Source organism: Macrotis lagotis, chromosome 1 (genome assembly GCF_037893015.1).
Source record: "Macrotis lagotis isolate mMagLag1 chromosome 1, bilby.v1.9.chrom.fasta, whole genome shotgun sequence".
NCBI classification, from domain to species: domain Eukaryota; kingdom Metazoa; phylum Chordata; class Mammalia; order Peramelemorphia; family Peramelidae; genus Macrotis; species Macrotis lagotis.
Genome location: NC_133658.1, coordinates 241,645,099 through 241,659,261, shown reverse-complemented (window position 1 = coordinate 241,659,261; position 14,163 = coordinate 241,645,099). Strand labels below are relative to the sequence as shown.

General features: G+C 37.2%; 1 protein-coding gene and 1 non-coding gene across 2 annotated transcripts in view; both read right to left on the bottom strand.

The window, feature by feature from the left end:
* The window catches only part of KIF3C (kinesin family member 3C), a 66,081-nt gene that overhangs the window by 40,132 nt on the left and 11,786 nt on the right, over positions 1–14,163 (bottom strand). The window lies entirely within an intron of this gene.
* On the bottom strand, positions 11,674–11,857 carry LOC141510688 (U2 spliceosomal RNA). Its single transcript, XR_012475113.1, has one exon. It is a non-coding gene; the product is annotated as a U2 spliceosomal RNA (small nuclear RNA).

Sequence of the window (14,163 nt, the reverse complement as noted above, 5' to 3'; positions counted from 1 at the left end):
GTTGCATAGATTTATTTAGTTAGAAAATCCTTCAATTCTAGAATCAATAGTTTTGAAATACCAGTTGTTATCATTATTATTATTATTTAAAATTTCTATATTGTTCTTTGAAGATACTACATCTCTGAAGCCAACAACTCTATACATGTAAAAGAATTTTTGAGAATAGTGATAACTCATATTTCTATAGTATATGAAGCTTTATAAAACTCTTTTCTCACAACCCTGTGACATAGGAGGTATAGGTCATATTGTCCTATTTTCCAGATGAGAAAATGGAGGCTCCAAAAGTTAAGTGATTTGTCCACAGTCACCCAATTCAAAGTGTTGGAACTGAATCTTGAATCTAGGTCACTCTTAAGGAGCATCATGACATAATGGATGTAGAAGTTGTCTTGGAGTCAGGAAGACTCAGGTTCATATTTCTTTTCAGATACTTACTGGGTCTGTTATTCTGGACAAGTCACTTAATCAATCTGTTACTAAATCTTATTCTATCTCTACAACATCTCTTTGTTATGTCCCTTTTTCTCCACTCACATGGCCCTCATCATCTGATATGGACTATGGCAACAACTTCCTATTCACCTTCCCTGCCTCAAGTCCTTACTCATTCCAATACATTTTCCAAAGTCATCAAAATGGTTTTCATAAAGCATGGGTTTTCTCTTGTCATTTCTTATCTCTAGGATCAAATAAAAACCCTGATATTTACAAGTTCTGTGACAGTGGATAAATATCTAATCTCTTTGAGATACAGTTTTCTCATATGTAAAATAGAGATAGTTCACAGACTGTTGTGAAGTTCAAATGATATAACAATAGTTCATATACTTCTAATGAGCTTTAAGTTTTACAAAATGCATCTATCATCACAGTTGACCTTACCACATAAGTGTAAGTACTTTACAACCTTAATTGTACTATATAAATGTCAACTGTTTTTACTAAAACAGACAAAATGGAAAGAAGGACAATATGAGAGACTGTCCATAAACGATAACCTTTTTGATCTGAAAAGGCTCAAATGGGGATCAACACGTCAAGGACATCTATGATTCCAGATTATATTGATATATAAACTAGAAGGGCCTGAAGTCTATAGAATCATGCAATGCATGGATAAGGTAAAAATGGGCATTATCATTAAATACTTGAACACAAAACCTACGGAAGCCTCCCTGAAGTTTTAAAGAAGGAACTGTTGGCCAAACAACAGAAAATGATAACTTTGCCTGGTGGGTAGCAAATTCATGGGATTTTCCTAGCCCAAGGTAGCACTGAGTTCATTCATAATATACATTCAGAAAATAAAATAAATGTTAAAAGAAATTCACTCTCAAGGTAGTATGGGGCGTTTGGAATGCTGAGGGGAAGGGAGAGTGTACATACCTAATTTACCTAATTATGGGGGCAGCTAGGTGGCACAGTGGATAAAGCACTGGCCTTGGAGTCAGGAGTACCTGGGTTCAAATTCGGCCTAGGACACTTAATAATTACCTAGCTGTGTGGCCTTGGGCAAGCCACTTAACCCCATTTGCCTTGCAAAAAAACCTAAAAAACAAAACCAAAAAAAAATATATAATATTATGAGTATAATCCTGGAGAAATTCTAGGACTCCTAACTGGGGATCGGCCTAGCTAAGTACAAAATGACTTATTACTAGGAGACTGCCACTCAGTGACTAATTCTTTGGTCAGGGTACTATCATGGATATCTCTTCCACAGACTATCTCTTTGTGTCCACACCAGTTAAAGTACTGGACTGGGTAGAAGATGAAACTGACCCAGTATAACATTTCTTATTTCTTCCTTCCCTTGCACAAAACTATTTCACATTGTTGATCATTAATATGTGCAAATGGCTTAACCTCCTCCTCCTCTTCAAAGGTTTATAACCTTAGACCATAGCAAATGCAGGAGAAAAAGAAGATGGTGGTCAACAAACCGTCTGTTCTGGTCATGCCTCCAGTTTGGGAGTAGGAGTGGGAGTTAGAGCAAAGTATTGTTTAGAGAGAGCTGGAAATCTTAAGTGCTTAGTTGCCTGGAAAAAGATATCCACTGCCTTCATTTCTTTAAGTCAATGCTCCCTTTGTCTACTGGCAAAAGAGAACAGGTGGGTGGAGGCTGTGGATTTGACAGGGTTCTAAAGGACTTCAGCATGATTAAAATGCTAGCAGGGAGCTAGCAGAGAGACATGGTGAAGCTTGGGGGCACTCTACATCTGTCTCTAAAGAGGGCAAGAGATAGCTAAGAGGTAGGAGCTCAGTGCTGAGGTCATGCCTAAGATAGCTATAAGAAAATTGGTGGAAGCTACACTCCACTTTTGACCTTCCACTTCTCAAATAATTATACAGTCTTTGAAATCATTTCCCAGACTAGTCAGAGCCCAGAGTCATGACACCAGCAACTTCCCCTGAAGCAAAAAAATGTGCCAGAGTAGCTAGGATTACTTTGGGGGACGACAGTATCTTTGGACAAATCATTAATATTCTTAACATGCCTGTCTACTCTCTAAACATCAGTTTCAAACCTGTAGAATTAGAAGCTCTTGTAGATAAAGATGAAAACCCTAAATTTATGATTCTTACAGGATCTGAGATTGATTCACACCTTGTAACTCTAGCTACAGGGAATTAGCATTCTAATTAGTTTGCCTAATCAGCTATGCCAGCAACCAAGGTATTCGGCAAAAATCAACACATTTATCAATGGTGCTGAATTGGAAAAGGACCACATCTCCACTAGAATGAATTTGATTCTGTACAAATAACATGGATTTAGAGAGAGAGAGGAAAGAGGCATGGGGGAGGAAAGAAGGACAGAATAAAGAAAGGAGAAAGGGAGAAAAGGAGCGGGAGTGAAGGAAGGGGGGATGGAGAATGAGAAAGGAGGTGGGGAAAAATGAGAAAAGAAGAGAAAAATGGTGTGGAAAAAGAGAATTAGGGAGAACAATGAGAGAGAGATTAAAGAATGGAGGAGGGAGAAAATAGAAGGGAAGAAAAGTGAAGAGATATGTAGGAGGGGAGAAAGAAAAAAGTAGATGAGCAGTTAGTTTGGTATAGTGGACAAAGTGGATAGTAATCAAGGATACTGAAATTCAAGTTGTTCTTCTGTTTCCTATTACCTATGAGACCAGGAATAGTCTCAGTGCCCTTCAGCACTAGGTCGTGGGTATACAAAGAGAAATGAAACTGTCCCTGCCCTCAAGTATATTACACACTCTCATGGGGGATAATATGTAAATATGTAAGTATATACAGAGCACATCTTTAAAAAAAATACAACTGTTTTGAAGGAGGATACCAACAGTGGGGGAGTGTGGGTGGGGAGAAGGGAAGGGATCAAAGAAGGGCTTCATGGATAAAATGGTACTTGAACTTAATCTCAAGAAAACAAATGATTCTATGAGGCTGAGGTGAGAAGCCTGTGCCTTTGATTCTATGTGAGGTAGGCCAAAGCAAAAGCATTCAAGTGGGATATGGAATGTGAAGAGAAGTGCAAGAAGGTCAGTTTGACTGAATTAGGTATACCTGGAAGGGGAATGATTTATAACAGGATAGAAGAGATCACAAGGGGCCAGGTGGCAAATGTTTTTTTTTTTTTTTAGGTTTTTGCAAGGCAAACAGGGTTAAGTGGCTTGCCCAAGGCCACACACCTAGGTAATTATTAAGTGTCTGAGACCAGATTTGAACCCAGCTACTCCTGACTCCAAGGCCGGTGCTTTATCCACTACGCCACCTAGCTGCCCCCTGGCAAATGGTTTTAAATGCCAAAGGAAAGAGTTTGTATTTTATCCTAGAGGCAATTGGCAATTCTCTAATACTGAGCAGAAGAGATGCTGACTTTCACAGTACAGGAAGTTTCCAAATGGAAAGTTCTCTGACAATGAACTCATCAGTATGGCAAAAACAAACACTCAAAACAATTAGAAGGATTCTAGGAAAAAGAGAGGGGCAGTTAGATGGCACAGTGTCAGACCTGAAGTTAGGAAGACACAACTTCGAGTTCAAATATGGCTTTAGAAACTGACTAGCTATATGTTTGTGGGCCAGTCATTAAACCTTTTTACCTCAGTTTCCTCATCTATAAAATGAATGAGAGAAGGAAAAGGCAAACCACACCAGCATCTTTACTAAGAAATCCATAGACAGTATGGTCTTACAGAGTCATGAAGAGTCAAACATGACCACATGACTAAACAAGGAAAAATAGGAACCTTCAGTCCTAAAAGAAATGGGACCCTTCCCCCCAAAGCCAGGAGATGCTAGTCTGGGGTTCTATGGCCAATCCATTCTCTCACAAGTGCTATCAGTCATGAATTTTATGAAACAGTAAAAATGGACTCTAAAAGGCCACTGACAATTCTTCTGGAAGAAGAGAGTAGCCTCAAACAGAAAGGAAGTTTGGAAAGTATCACCAGAATTTAACATCGAGGTCCCTGCAAATTAATGGACCTGGTCAGGTCAATTCTGGGCAGTGGAACCCAGGAAACTCTTCCCTATTCCTCATCTGAAGAAGACAGAGTGCTACTTAAGGTTATTGGGTGGCTCTCAGGATGGTTCTTGGAGTGATACAAGTTTGAAACCCTCAATCAGAGAAGTCTGAATGAAGATTTGGAAAGATCAGAAAAAGAGGAAGTCTCTCCAATTCTGCCTCAGATACTAATGATCTGTGGACCTTAGACAATTTACAAATCTCTTCCACTTCTAGTCCCAGGACCTCATGACTGATTGGAATTTAGGAGTCAACTCTATGACAAAATATCTAGATCTGGTGTGAAAAGGGTTCTGGAATTTAATTCTTCCCATACTTCAGTTTTCTCATCAGTAAAACAACAGGGGGTAGGTCACTAAGATCTTCTTTTCAACTCTAAAAGTCTGATTCTGAAACCTGGACTTTTTTTTTTTGATGGACATACAGATTTTATTTATTTTGAGTTTTATAATTTTTCCCCTAATCTTGCTTCCCTCCCCCACCCCCCACAGAAGGCACTTTGCCAGTCTTTACATTGCCTCCATGGTATACATTGATCCAAATTGAATGTGATGAGAGAGAAATCATATCCTCAAGGAAGAAAAATAAAGTATAAGAGCTAGCAAGATTACATAATAACATATCAGGTTTTTCCCCCCTAAATTAAAGGTAATATAGTCCTTGGTCTTTGTTCAAATTCCACAGTTCTTTCTCTGGATACAGATGATATTCTACATTGCAGACAGCCCCAAATTGTCCCTGATGGCTGCACTGATGGAATGAGCAAGTCCATCAAGGTTGATTATCACCCATGTTGCTGTTAGAATGTACAGTGTAAAACATGGAAAGACTTTCATGAACTTTTGCTGAGTGAAATGAGCAGAACCAGGAGAACATTGTATACACTAATAGCAAGCACCATTGTGTGAGGATCAACTGATAGACTTAGCTCTTCTCAGCAATACAACAGTTCAAGATAATTTCAGAAGACTCATGATGGAAAATGCTAACCACATCCAGAGAAAGAACTATGGAGTCTGAACGGAGATTGAAATATGCTAATTTGACTTTTTTTTGTTTTTTCTTTCTCATGATTCTTCCCTTTTGTTCTGATTCTTCTTTCATAACATGACTAATGTGGAAATAGGACTGAACATATATAACCTATAGATTGCTTGCTTTCTTTGGGGAGGGGGAAGGAGAAAAACTTCAAACTCAAAATTATTATTAAAGTGAATGTTGGAAACTATAATTGGAAAAAATAAGATGCTATTATCTGGGAAAAAATAAAAGTCTGATTCTATAATAACTTATGGGATGTAGGGACCAAGAGCCTAGGGAGTTTTTCAGCCTCAATGTCCTTAAATTCCAACCCCAGAGTCAGAAGGAAAGGGAAGAGTGGTAGTTTTTCACTACTCATTCAAAATAAAACAAAACAACAAAAAACAACCATGTACAAATCTAAAGCCTTATAAAATCTAGCCCATTTCAAGCTTTAGATCCTTCTGTTTGGATTCTCAGTTACACACTCCATTCCAGAGAAGCAGCAAGGCAGGTCACTGAACCTTTCTGAGCTTCAGTTTCTTCCTCTGTAAAAGGAGCCTAACAGTACCTATTTCAAAATGGGTTATGAGGAACAAATAAGATAACATGTACAAGGTGATTTGTAAACTTCAAAGTGCCAAAGAAATGTCAGTTATTACTATTTCTCCCTCCATAACTTTTCAGAGACTTAGGATTCTAGAGGTGAGATAGAAAAGAAATAGAAACACAGGAAAACAATGAACTTGGGCCCTAGGGGATTTAAGTCAGGATCAGATTTAGCCTTCTCTCTTAGAAGGCTCAGGTTAAAAACACAGCAGGGATCACTCTCTATTCCATGAGACAAAAATGTCTCTCACCAGTGAAAAAATATTGCCAGGGTGAAGAGAGCATGAGACAAGAGTCAGGTGATCTGGGCTCAAGTCCCAGTTTTTGACATACTCAGAGATGCCAGAAGATTCGATATCTCACCCCACTTCAATTTCCTCCAAATAAAAATGGGAAGAAAAACTCTCCTTATTTTCTGCCAGTGGAGAAGTACATAATGGTTTGTTAGCCTGACCTTCTTACCTCATATTTTATACCTTTCTTTCATTTGTAGTTCCATCTTAAAACGTTTCCCTAGTTCCAGAGGCAGCCATTAGCCAGGAAGAGCACAGAAGGTTTGTGTCAGAAGGAGCCTTGGAGATGATCTAGTCCAATTCCTTTATTTTATAGATAAGGGAAACTGAGGCCCAGAAAGGTTAATGATTTCCCCAATGTCAAACAGCTAGTTAATGGAAGAACTGGGTCTCAGTTCTCCTGACTTTCAGTCTTGTGCTCTTTCCACTGTACCACACTTTTTCCCACAGTCTATTTTTTGAGTCATCTGTGTTGCTTCCAAACTGAATTATAGTCACATCAAAAAAAATTTTTTGAGACAGTTTGGGTTAAGTGACTTGCCCAGGATCACATAGCTAGTAAGTTGTCTGAGACCAAATTTGAACTCAGGCCCTCCTAATTGCAACCAGTCACCTAAAATTTTAACCTTCAAATGGTCTTAGACATCCTCTAGTTCAACCCCTTCAATTTTACAGACAAAGAACCCAAATCCTAGAAAGACTGAGTGACTTGTCAATGTTACTCTTAGTACCAGTTCTTGTGGGAACACTTACTTATTCTTCTTCATCCACAGAACTGTTTGTCCATACTTTTTGTTTCTTGTCTTAAAGTAATTTCCTCTGACATAATAACTCTCTAGTAACTTAATAACTCTCATAGCAGTTCTCTAGTAACTTAACTTATGGCATTTAATGAAAGGATTTTTCAAATTTTTTCTAAATGATACCCACTGGTTCACTGGTGAATAAATACATGTTTCGATGGGGAAGTGTGGGTGCCTTGGGATGACATCACAGGCTGAGATTTTGCATCACCCTTTCCTAGCTTCAGAAGGGCAGGGATGAGCTAAGTATCTCAGGAGAAAAGAACTCCCAGGGAGGCCTATTAGCCAAGCACATCCTACACAGTCCTGTCTCTGGCTCCCTTTGCCATGGAAGCTGAGAAAGGGGAGAGGCTTCAGACTGTTATCTGGAGCAGAAGAGAGAAACATCCTTTACTGAGCAACTCATGCTGCTCTGCTGAGTACAAAGAAAATGAACCCTCAATCCCATTCCCACCTCTGCCCCAACCCCAGCTAGAGAGAACATAATGGACAACAGTGGGTGAAAATTGATTCTCTGGGTGAATAAATATATCCAGTGAATGCTTAGGGATTCAGATTCTGCTGGAAATCAAAGAATCTAATTACACTGACTGAAATAAATCCAGGATGCTTTTGGAAGGCTCTAGCACAGAGACTGTCCTATCCTAGCTCTATCATCAGAAAGATAAACTTCTCTCTGCTAACCCAAATGCTAGGGAACTATAAAGGACTATTTCCCCCCTCTGATTTTTGATTTTTCCACCCTGGTTCTACTGCTCCTAAGTCCTATTGGCTCCAGATGTAGGCACATGAGGCTCGCCGGGCCTGGCTGGCTAGACCACAGACTGACCTAGTCATAGCCATTTTCCAGAGCTCTTCGGTCCCTGTACTCAGAGTACAATAAGTACATTATCATCTATTGTTGGAATAGCCAGGAGCCGGAAATAACTAAAAGCAATATAATAATGCACTTTTACATCAAGTGAATCACAAGGAGGGTTAAAAAGGAACTATGCTGCTAGATGAAAGACTGCTCAGGCCAATTAAGCCATGGAGCCTTGGATTAGTTCCTTTCTTTTTCAGGGCTTCAGTGTCCTCCAAATAGCTCATATTTGCCTAGTCCTTTAAGGTTTCCAAAACACTTAACAGATAATCTCGTTAGAAACTCATAACAATCTTGAGAAGTGAATACTCTTATTATGCTCATTTTACAGATGAGGAAATTGAGACTGAGAGAGGCTGAGTGATTTGCCCTGAAAAGTGGGTGCTCTTGTTACTTCCATTTATATATGAAAAAACTGAAGTTGAAATTACTTGCCTAGAGTCAAATAAATAAGCAAGTAACTGAGGCAGGATTTGAATTCCTGTCTTCCTGACTCTACTAACACTCAATGACTCTACCTCACAGCCTAATCCTCTTCTGTAATATAAGAGGTTTGGACAAGGTGGTGGTGGTGGTGGTGGTAGTAACATATTACCAGTTCACATTTATATAAGGTTTGCAAAGTACATTATCATGCATTATTTCATTTGATTCTTACAATAATCCTGGGAGAAGGATGCAGTCATCACCCTCATTTTCAGACGAAGAACTTGTTGCTGAATCCTTAGTAGGTTGTTGTATAATTGACTATTCAAATATAATGAATTAATAATCATTTATTAATGTTTATTTATATTTTAATATTTATTATATTATAATAATATTATTAATAGTATTATTGATAATAGTATTTTAAATATTTATTTGTATCACCCAAGTACTGGGGATACAAAAGAGATAAAAGATAGTACCTGTCCTCAAGGAGTTTTCTATTTAATGGGGGAAACAACATGCAAAGAAATATGGACAAACTACATAGAGGATAAAGAGGAAATAATTAACAGTGAGGAAATATTGGATTTAAGGATTTGGAAAAAAGCTTCCACTAAAAGAGATTTTGGTGAAGATTTAAAGGAAGTCAGGGAGGTCAGAAGGCAAAGGGAAAGTAGAATATAAGGGCAGCTAGGTGGTGTAGTCTTAGAGCACTAGACCAGGACTCATTTTCCTGAGTTCAAATCTGGTCTCAGGGGTATCTAGGTGGCACAGTGGATAGAGCATCAGCCCTGGAGTCAGGAGGACCTGAGTTCAAATCTAACTTCAGATACTTAAAAACTGTCTGTGTGACCTTGGGCAAGTAACTTAATCCCATTGCCTTAAATAATTTTTTTTTAAATATGGTTTCAGACATTGTGAGCCTGGGCAAGTCACTTAGTTTCCTAATTTGCAAAATGAACCAGACAAGGAAATGGTAAACCATTCCAGTATCTCTGCCAAGAAAACCCCATATAGGGTCATGAAAAGGCAGACACAACTGAAAAAAAATGACTGAACCACAAAAGTATAATATAAAGTCTTAAAGGTGGAGACCATTTCACTTTTGTCATTATATTCTCAGTGTTTAGCAGACTTAGCAAGCATAGAGTAGACCCTTAATAAATGCTTGTTTGATTGTATTGGGATGGGTTGGGTTGGATTGGATTCATTTGGATGGGTGAACTCTGAGATAAGCAATAAGAGACTGCCAGAATCTTCTATGAAAGGTGGAGCCAGAGAAAAGACATAAGATTAGGAGAACTCAGTCCTGGGATGCCTGTCTGAAATGATAGAAGAACTAGAGAGAAGGAGCTTGTTTATCTCAGTAATTAGGAGGATTTATGGAGAGTATTACCTTATGCTGGGTTTAGAAGCAGAATTAATAAGAGAAATAGAATAAAGTATATATAGAATATTATTAAAAGCAGAAATAGGGCAGCTGTGTGGTACAGTGGATAGAGCAGCAGTCCTGGAATCAGGAGAACCCAAGTTCAAATCTGGTCTCAAACACTTGATATTTACTAGCTGTGTGATCTTGGGCAAGTCACTTAATCCTGACTGCCTCTCATCTAGGGTCATTTCCTGTCATCCTAATTCATATCTGGTCACTGGACCCACAAGGCTCCAGAGGAGAAAGTAAAGTAGGTGACTTAGGACAACACTCCCTCATTTAAATCCAATTCACATACATGTCATGGGATCACCTTCCTGATATCATGGTCTTCTTTGAGAACGAAGAGCAAACCATCAACAACAGATCCAACCCAAGCTCTGTCACTTTATGTGTGAATTTGGGCAAATCATATAATCCATCTGGGTCTCAAAGGTTCACCATCTATAAAATGATATAGTTAGTCGGCAATTCTCTAACTTCTGGTCTAAAACCTTCTATACTCTTATTATCGAAAACTTTTTGTTTATGTGTCATATATATTTACTATGTTGGTAATTATTAATATGTTTATGTTAATATTAATTCATATAAATATATAAAATATAAAAATAAATACATCGTATTTTACAGAAATTTTGTGGAAAATAACTATTTCCCCAAACAAAAAAACCCCATTTATGAGAACAGCAGCATATTTTATGTATTTTTGCAAATCTCTTTAATGTCTGGCTTATTAGATGATTGAATTCTCATATCTGCTTCTACATTCACGCTCTTGTGATATGTTGTTTGGTTGAAAGATATGAAGAGAATCCAGTCATATGTGTAGGTATGTAGTTAGAAAAGGGAGGTGCATCTTAACAGGCAAATAACATCTTAATATTATTATGAACATAGCTTTCATTTTCAAGAGCCTGCAAATCACACTTTAAGAAAAGGTGATCTTAATGATCTCTAAAGTCCCTCCATAATAGTTTTACTACTATAGGGTGCGACTTCTTAAAATCTTTATAAGCTTCCCTTCCCTCTTTTGTGAATCCTATTTTTGCTAGTTTCTATTCCCATCTCCTGAATTAGTATTCATTAGTAGAGAATCTCCTTTCTTTTTTTAATTAAAGATTTTATTTGAGTTTTACAATTTCCCCCCAATCTTACTTCTTTCCCCCCCACAGAAAGCAATTTGTCAGTCTTTATATTGTTTCCATGTTGTACATTGATCCAAATTGAGTGTGATGAGAGAGAAATAATATCTTTAAGGAAAATCATATCTTTAAGGAAGAAATATAAAGTATAAGAGATAACAAGATCAGACAATAAAGATAAGTTTTTTTCCCCTACATTAAAGGGAATAGTCCTTGAACTTTGTTCAAACTCCATGGTTCTTTATCTGGATACAGATGGTAGAGAATTTCCTTTCTTGGAAAATTGTTTCCTCTCTGGTTATTTGCTCACTCCATTTTTCAGATTACAAAACCAAGGTTTGAAGAAAGTTAAGTGACTTGCTCACTGCCCTGCAGTTCAGTCAGGACTCAAACCCAAGTAAACCACTTCCAAATCTAAAACAGTTTTCACTATGCCAGGTTGCATCTTATAAATAATGAATTCTATAAGTTTACTGAAAGTGTTGTCTAGTATTTGTCCTCAAGCCACACATTTTAAACTGTAAGAAATTTCCTCTTTCTAGCATTCTAGACTATCTATCAGTCATCAATAAGTATCTAAGTGCTTACTATCTTCCAGGAATTGTGCTAAGTACTATAGATATAAAGAAAAAAGCAAAAACAATCCTTACCTCAAGAACATTACATTTTAATGGAGGAGACAATATGGGAAGACTGTACTATGATATTAAACTGATAAGAACAGATACTATACTTGATCTTGGCCAAAAGGCTGAGAAGCGATGGAAAACTGTACTATGAAGAGATAAAGTATCCTTTCTGAGGTTGCTTTCTTAATTTCTTCTCAAAATGGTAGATTAGGTATACAGAGAGTAGTTTAATATTTCTATCCTAGGTTCCAGGGGTAGCCTTAAGGTGATGAAGTTTCTAATGTTGCTCATGAGTCCCCACCTTACTACTTCCCAGTGACAATTAAACAATAACTAATGTATTTACTTAGATGGTACTAAACACTGGTTGGAATAAAACAATTCCCCCAAACCTGGGACAGGCTCTTGCCCAACATATATATTTCCTGAAAAAAGGAGTTTAAACTTAAAGTAATGAGATAGTGGATAACAAACATAGGGAACACATGTGGCAAAAAGTACCTCGTAAATCCTAGCACTGAGAATTCTTTTTTTCTTTTATGAAGTCCTCAAGAACTTTCCATAAGGTGTAATTTTTGTGCCTTTTGAGAGTCCATAGCTAGCATCTTTTTCACAAGATGCCACATTCCTTGAAACTCCTTCCCTCTTAGGTAGCTGCCATTTGTCAGCTATATTTACCAATGTTTGCCATCAATATGTCTTTCTCTACTCCCAGGTGGGTATAAAGTCTGCTTCTAGTCCATTCTCTCTAATAATATGGTCAATGGATTGAGAGGAGTAGAAGGAAGGAGAAATTCTCTCTAACTCTTCCCCTTACTAAGATTACTTCCCTCTCAGTGCGAAATCAAATGGAATCCTCAACTCCCAAACTGAAGTCAGGGCTGGATTCAGGCACCACTAAAATCCTGCTATTTAAACTCTTGAGATGTGGATAACTTCTGTTAGCCTCACTTCTTGATCCAATTAAAGAAGTTTACCCCTCCGTTATAAACAATCATTCTATAACTCAAAGAAGTGGTTTCAATCTGATAAAGGTATCAGGACATAGAGCATTTTGTTAATGGAGGTGGGAGGTAAAAAGCCACCTTTTATATAGGTGTATACAAAATAGATAAAACCAAATAGATAAATAGATAAATTAGATAAACAATGTAGATATATGGTAATATTGGGAAAGGAAGCACTAGCAACTAAACATTACTTATGCCCATCATGATACTGATGACTTCAATAAATAAAAGTTCCTCTAGGGGAAAAGACTGTTTTATTTTTATACTTGTATCTCTAACACTTCATGTGATGTCTGGCACATAGACACTTTATAAATGCTTGTTGATTGACTTATCCTCTCCCAACTTTCACTTTCCACTGTAAATGGGTCATTTTTTAAACAAACAATACACATACACATATATTTAATGTAATTTTTAAAAAGTCTCCAATCCACATATAATGAAAATGTATTGTAATCTGAATATTTTATTTTGAACAGTTGGAATTGCTATTTTTCCACTATGACTTTTTTCAATTTGAATTTTTAAAAATAAATTTGTTTCTTTATTTTTCCAACTACATACAAAGATAGTTTTCAACATATTTTTTGTAAGGTTTTGAATTTCACATATTTTTCCCTCCCTCCCTCCCTCTTCCCCTTGATAGTGAGTAATCTAAGTTATACATGTATAATTATATTAAACACATTTCCATATTAATCATGTTGTGAAAGAAGAATCACAACAAAAGGAAAAAAAATCCATGAAAGGGGAAAATAATAAAACATAAACCAAATTTTAAAAATTAAAAATAATATGCTTTGCTCTGCATTCAGACCCCATAGTTCCTTCTCTGGATGTGAATAGCATTTTCATCACAAGTTGGATGTTTTAAAAAAAAGTTCTATCTTTACACCATACCCCAGATGCTAGTGGCTTCCTCTACAATCTATTTTACATTTGATTTCTACATTTCATGTATTTGTCATGACATATAGAAAACAGGTTATCTCCCCATTTCTCCAGCACTGGCCCACAGAATTACAGGATCATGGACTTGGAGTGATCAAGGACTTTTGAGGTCATCAGGTCCTAATCCTTCAACTTTATGGATAAGAAAACCAAAGCAAACAGTTAATAAGTGTCTGTGGCAAGATTTGTTCATGACTCCAAGGCTAGCAGGTAAACTGCTGCTTCACTGATATTTATAAATGCTTATTGAATGGAAAAATGTTAAACATCATTATACATATGTACCCTATATCAGATTATTCACTGTCATGGGTGGGGGGAGGTGAGGGGAGAGGGAAGGGGAGAGAGAAAAGAGGGAGGAAGAAAAATGTGTAACTAAAAATAAGTACTGAAAACTATCCTTGCATGTAATTGGAAAAAATAAAGTAACATTCAGAAAAGTGCTTATTGATTGATATCCCTTATCAAGGATTCAT